This window comes from Mustela nigripes, chromosome 14, assembly GCF_022355385.1.
Source record: "Mustela nigripes isolate SB6536 chromosome 14, MUSNIG.SB6536, whole genome shotgun sequence".
Taxonomy (NCBI): Eukaryota; Metazoa; Chordata; class Mammalia; order Carnivora; family Mustelidae; genus Mustela; species Mustela nigripes.
The window spans coordinates 30,923,268-30,930,137 of NC_081570.1; the positions used below are offsets into that span (position 1 = coordinate 30,923,268).

General features: G+C 46.4%; 1 pseudogene; it reads right to left on the bottom strand.

Moving 5' to 3' along the window:
• Window positions 1-14: 14 nt before the first annotated feature.
• LOC132000654 (adenylyl cyclase-associated protein 1-like) lies at window positions 15-2,320 on the bottom strand (annotated as a pseudogene).
• Between the last annotated feature and the right edge of the window lie 4,550 nt (window positions 2,321-6,870).

The window sequence follows — 6,870 nt, forward strand, 5'->3', positions numbered from 1 at the left end:
TTTTTTCTTGTTTAAGTCGTCTCTGTAGGAAGGTGCTGGGCAGGGATCCCAGTGAAAGGAAGGGGCCAACACTCCCTTAACTGGCCTGGGTGCGGGGCACTGCCACAGCGGCTGACACGGGAGAACCTACTCTCCCAGGTTCAGGCAGAGCCAGGATGGAATGCAGAATGAAAGGAATGCTTATGGGAAACAATTCTGCTTGGAATGCTAGCTGGCCAGCTTCAGCCTTTGGTCTGATGTAACCCCTACCTCACTCGTCAACAGTGAAAAATTAGTTTGGTTAGAAGAATCTGCTAGAATCACACCTGCCTCAACTACCTTCATGCTGTTAGAAAAAGGTGAACTTGTGTGAACATTCTGATATGTTAATCCCCGGGGACTGCTTTAGTCTTCCCAAACACTGTTGGTCAAATAGCCTGCAAAGGCTGAAAGCTTAGACACACCAGTGCTGGTGTGTGGTTCCTTAAGGAGGGACTGGTGGTGTGGTTGAGCCGATAGGGAAAAGCCGCACCTTCCTGCAGAAGATGAACTGACCTGCTCTCCCGCCCCAAATCTCAGCCTGAGGTATATTTCAGTGAAGGCAGATAGCTGTGCTTCTCAAAGCAGAGAAGCAGTTGAAGAGCAGAAAGAGGAAACCTAGAAAAGAACCGTCTTGATACATGTTTATCCCATGGTGTGAGGGAGAGGGCAAAGAACCTGGTGCACTTCGCTTATCCAGCAATTTGTCACTGTGGTGACCAACTTCTGCCCATTCCATAGGGTCTTGAACTGCTCAGGGACTGGGAATTTATTAAAGTCATGGCCTTCTGCAGGAATGAGGACATTCATCTCAGAAGATGTGGCACTGGGACGCGGCTGGGTGGCTCAGTCAGTTAAGCATCTATCTTCAGCTCAGGTCATGATCCCAGGGTCCTGCCCAATGGGGAGCCTGTTTCTCCCTCTCTCTCTGCCCCAATCCCCTGCTCATTCCCTCTCTCTCTCTCCTCTTCTGTCTCTTAGATAGATAGATAGATAGATAGATAAATAAAATCAATCTTTGAAAAAGGAGGTTTGGCAATAACTATCTTGCAATCCAGGGAATCCTTGCTCAGGTAAATGGGCGGTCATCTGCTTTGTTGATGAAAATTGTTGGCCCTTTATGCATTAGCTGAACTTTGACATCCTACTATTGATTATATCCATAATGCCTGCCAAGTCATCAAACACCAGACCAAGTTTCTTAGTTATCTACTGTAATGGAGTTTAGTTTGCCCTTGATTTGCAATGTTGTGTTGACACACTTGTATATGTAAGCCACCTGTTTTAGCTCTATGTCATCAGTCACCAGGTTGGGAATGTTCTCGTGATTTTCCACTCTCCACCTCTTGCCCTTCAGTTCCAGTACAGCTGGCTCCCTCTTTGTGGTTGGTCTGGGGAATGGGCTGACTCCTGGTTTAGGTGCAGAGAACAGTTTGGGGCCATTTAGTACTGGACCACTGTGAGCCTTCAGGGCAGGGTTCCTGTCATCTGGACACAGGATTCTGTTCCTGTGTCTTTGTGTCATCAGGTGCAGCTTTCAGGGAATGTGTGATGCTCTCCCCTTTGTTGCTGAGTGGGAAGCAGACTCATCTGAGGCTGAACTGGGGGAACTGGGTGGTAGAGGATCTTGTGGGGGAGGAGGAAGACCCAATCCAGCAGAGGGGCCAGATGGCAATCCACTCAGTTCTTCTGTCACAGGCTCCGTTTTGGTCCAGGCCAGTCCGTGGGACATAACTCCTTAATGTAAGCCTGTAGCTCTGTCCATATCCTCGAGTAAGCTTTGATCCAGTGCACATGCTTCTCATTGACGTCTTTGTACTCCTTGAAGACCAGGTTTGTATAAAACATGGCTGCATCATTCCTTTCTTTCACGTAGGGACCAGGCTTGGGAGCCACAGCCACCCAACCTAGAACCTGGGTATTTTTCCTGATGGCTGACAGGTGATTAACAACTTGCTACCTTGGTTCATCTCCAGAAAGTTTCCTGGATCTGCTCTGAGCTGGGTACCAACAAATCAGAAAGCTTATTGCCTGCCGACTGCTGGCGCTGAGAGGCTGTGACCAAGAGAGTCTGTTCCAACTTCAGCCCTGTGTGGACCATCTCTGCGTGTTTCTACACATCTCCCCCAGTTTCTTTACTGATCCACAGGTACTCCGCCACAGACCTGGCAGGCAGTGAGTCAAATAGTTGCACATATGGAGTGGCTCCTGCTTTGGGAGCACTGTCTCTGTACCCACAGTGCACGTCAGAGCCATGGGATTCTGCCTCCAGGAGGTCCACTGCCCTCCGTTCTTTCTACCAGATTTTGCATGTCAGCCACAGCATACCACCTTCTCAGAGTTCTGCCTCACTTCCAGACTTGGACTCACTTTCCTCTCCTCCCCACTGCTGCTAGAGTGATCATTCCAAAACACATATTGAATCAAACTTAATCTAATTGCATCACATTGCTTAAAATCCCTCAGTGAGTTCTCACAACTTGAATATAAACTTCATCTTATGTATTCTTCTTTTTTTCCAAGATTTTACTTATTTATTTGATAGAGACACAGCAAGAGGGGGAACACAAGCAAGGGGAGTGGGAGAGGGAGAACAGGCTTCCTGCAGAGCAGGGAGCTGGATGCAGGGCTCCATCCCAGGACCCTGGGATCATGACCTGAGCCAAAGGCTTACACTCAACTAGTTGAGTGACCCAGATGCTCCTTCTGTATTCTTAATACAGGAGCAGTGGCTCCTGAATTTCCCCTCAAGCATACTTTGCTCCAGTCATTAAGATCTTATAGTCCTGTAAATATTCCATTCAATATATTACATGGTTTCTGGTCCTCAATTATGCTATTTTTCTTCCTTCTGCCTAATTTCTTTGTTCATTTAGCTCCTACTTATCCTCCCAGATTAAATTTGTGTTACATCATCAGGGAATACTGCACACAATTTATGCCTTCTCGGATCAACACTTGAATTTTTGACTGAATTTGCTAAATAAAGAGATAGGCCTTATCTTACAGGATTTTTAAAATCAAAGACTGATAATGTGGAGTTTTAATTTTATAATATTACTCTGGAATCAGCATGTAAGATCATGGGATCAACATGAAGCAAGAGCCATAAATAGTGCACCACTTCAATTTCCTTTATGTTGTTGCTTGTTTCATTTCCTTTTCTTATTCTTGCTACTATGGGCTTGCACTTCCAAAAAGAAAAAGAAAAAAATAAAACATCTAATCTTTGCTCTAGGCTCTGTTTTCTGGAAGACTCTGGCTAAGGTAAGGTTATAACCCTGGTTCGATTAATCAGGGTCAAGGGGACAATTTTTGGATTTATCTTTGAGATATCAGAGAAAGAGGCTTCCTTCTTTGCCGCTAGACACAAATCTGGAAGGTTATATTCCTGGAAGCTATTGGCAGTGGAAAAGGAGGGAGGCTACTTGGAAATGAAGCAAACATAGAAGATCCAAGAAATGGAGACAGACAACTCAGTTCTGGTCACACTATTTGATCCCTGGATTAAGCCTCACCTGAAGGTAGAACCCTGGGTTTTCAATCTCTTAGAAATGAATAAGTCCTAATTGATTTAGGCTTTATCAGAAGCTGCCTATTTTTAGAACCATGCCTCAGTCTTACATCTTTAGTGCAGTCTGACATCCTTAACTCATTTCCACCTCCCTAAACCTCATTACTTAGGGCCATCTTCTCTGGCTCTCTCCAAGCAAGCAATGCCCTTTTGAATGACCAGAAATAGGTGTTTGGCCAAAGAGAGGCTGATCTTAATATGTGGAAGAAAAGATTTTCAAATACAGAATATTGTCAATGGGCTTCTCTTGAGCATATAAAAATTATATTATTAACTGTTCTAGCACCTGTGAGGAACACAAACGAGCAAAATAAATTCCCTGCCCTTAGGCTCTGATGCCCTAGAGCAGCACGTCCAAGAGAAATACAATGTGAGCCACAACACAAATGTGAACCACATAGGTAATTTAAAATTTTCTGGCAGCTACATTAATATAATAAAAATAAGTAAAATTAAAAATATATTCATTTGGACCCAATATATCAAAAATGTTATAATTTCAACATATAATTAATATAAAAATCATGTTATTGTCTCCTTTTTTTGGTACTAAGTCTTCAAAATCTAGTATTTTGTAGTTAGAGTAGATCTTTCTGGGCTAGCCACATTTCCAGTGCTCAAGAGAACCTCAAATGGCTAGTGGTTACTTCACTTGACAGTGCAGCTCTAGAGAGTAACCATACAGAGAAACACTTTTATCTTATAGACTCTTATTTGGTAGATTATAATCAGTGCGGTGTTAGAGGTACAAATCCTGTGCTCTGAAAGAGGAAGGAAGGAGAAATGGAAAGAGAGACAAACAGATCATTTGTGTCTAACCGTATTTTCATGGTTACAGATATCCTTGGAGATGGATGAACTGTATCAGTGAGTTTTGTATAGGAATGGGCCTTAAATGCCCACACTTCTTAGAATAGCCTTTTGGGGAAAAGGTATCACTTTCTAAAATTTGAGTCCCACAGTGCTGAGAATGAAAGCTTTGGGGAACATGGTCCCCAAAAGGGACCATGCTTCACTCCCCCAAGCAGCATACCCTGCACTGCAAACTTCGTTTGAAGATACATCCATGTGTGAAAGGGTTGAGAGAGACTTTCCTGACTTTGGAAGTTGCATTTTGGCTACAGAAGATTATACTGGGGAGGAGGCAAAAACCTTCTCCAGCCTCAACCCAGCAATACCTACTCATTTCACTTGATTAAAAAGATTGTCCTCAGGATGCCTGGGTGGCTCAGTTGGTTAAGTAGCTGCCTTCGGCTCAGGTCGTGATCCTAGGGTCATGGGATCGAGTCCTGCATCCGGCTCCTTGCTCCACAGGGAGCCTGCTTCTCCCTCTGCCTCTGTGCTCTGTCTTCCTGTGCTTGCTCGCTCTCTCTCCCTCTGTCTCTGACAAATAAATAAATAAAATCTTAAAAAAAAAAAAACGATTGTCCTCAACTGTCACATTTCTGAGGTCAAGGATGTTTTTCTACACAACCACAAAATCATTATCACACCCAGGGTACTCATAATTGATAGATAACTATTATCTAATATACAAATTACATTTAATTTACCCAACTGTCCTTTCTAGTATTCTTTATTTTTTAATTTTTAAAAAGATTTGATTTATTTATTTGACAGAGATCACAAGTAGGCAGAGAGGGAGAAAGGAGGAAGCAGGCTCGCCGCTGAGCAGAGAGCCCGATGAGGGGCTCGATCCCAGGACCCTGGGATCATGACCTGAGCCGAAGTCAGAGGCTTTAACCCACTGAGCCACCCAGGCGCCCCTTCTTTATTTTATTTTTAAGAAATCTTTCCTATTTTGAAGTCCAAACAATAGTGTACTGTATTATATTCTAAAAGCTCTAGGGTGCCTGGGTAGCTTAGTTGGTTAAGCGTCTGCCTTGGGCTCAAGTCCTGATCCCAGGGTACTAGGATCCACTCCCGGGGTGTGTGTGTGTGTGGGGGGGGGGGGGTTGTCTCTGCTCAGCAGGGAGTCTGCTCTCCCTCTGCCACTCCTCTCACTCCTTTTCTCAATCTGTCTCTCCCTCAAAATAAATAAGATCCGAAAAAAAAATAAAAGTTTTCTTGTTTAGTTTTTCACATTTAGGACTTTAATACTCCTGGAAATGATTTTGGTGAGGAAGTAAGATAAGAGGTCTCATTTCATATGTATTTTTTAATAAGGATACCCTATTGTCACAGAACGTTCATTGAAAAGACCATCTTTTTTAATCCTTTGCTATGCGATGCCACCTTTATTGTAAATCAAGTTTCCCACGTGTGATAAAACGGTAAAGCAAGGAAGTGACTGTCCCAAAAGTCAGGCTAGTGCGTTTCCTCAGGAAGGGGCGTTGGGGGTGTATTTGGAAAGCAACAGTCACTTCTCTATTTTTGATCTAAGGATGACGTATCTTTTCAATACTTAATATTTACCTTTATTTTCTATTTCAGAATATAGCTGTGTTAAAGGGTTGCAAGATGGGCGCCAGCATCTTTGCAAAAGGAGCTCGTGGCGGTTCTCAGCAGGGAACGCTGGCGCGAGGAGCAAAGGCGGTGCGGAACCCAGGAGACAAAGCCAAGACCGCAGCACTGAACGTCAGAGGCCGGTGCGCGGGGGTACAGGGACGCGCGCATACGTCTCTCGGACCCTGGCTAGGAGGTAACCGGGAGCCCCGCCGCAGTGAGGGCTTCCGGGTCAGGCGACAGCGCCGTTTTGTCCCGATGTAAGCCAGACGCACAGCCAGCGGCGCGCGGGGACCACCCGCCCCAAAGCGGCCGCTCACCTTAGCCCCCTACCCTACCCCGCCGCGAGAGGGAGTCCGGGGCGCTCTGGCGCTCGCGACGACCGGGAGCCGCCGCTGAGGCCTCTGGGAGGGGGCGGGTCCCGGGCGGCCGCTGAGCATTCTGGGTGTATCTTTTTCCCGGGGGCTGGGCGTCCTCGGCTGCTCAAGCTCTGTGGGCAGGTAAGGGGCAGCGCCCGGGAGCAGTTCCGAGGCCGCGGAGGAGCCGGGAAGAGTCCGGGGTTCGGAGGAGTAGCCAAGGATAGGACGAGGCCGAGGAATGGGGGTGGGGAGCTGAGGGGATGCGGTGTGGAGCGCAGGGGGCTGTCCCTGCTGTCCCTGCTGTCGCCGCGGCCCCCGGCTGGGAGCTGCCCGGGCAGCGGCTTGTCGTGTTTGTCTTCGCAGGCCAGGCTTCTGGACCTTTCACAGAGGTCCACTGGAACCGTTGCCAAGCCGGCGACCCCTTGCTGTCATTTCCGACTCCCCCAAGACATTGTAGGGAGTGCTCAGTAAACT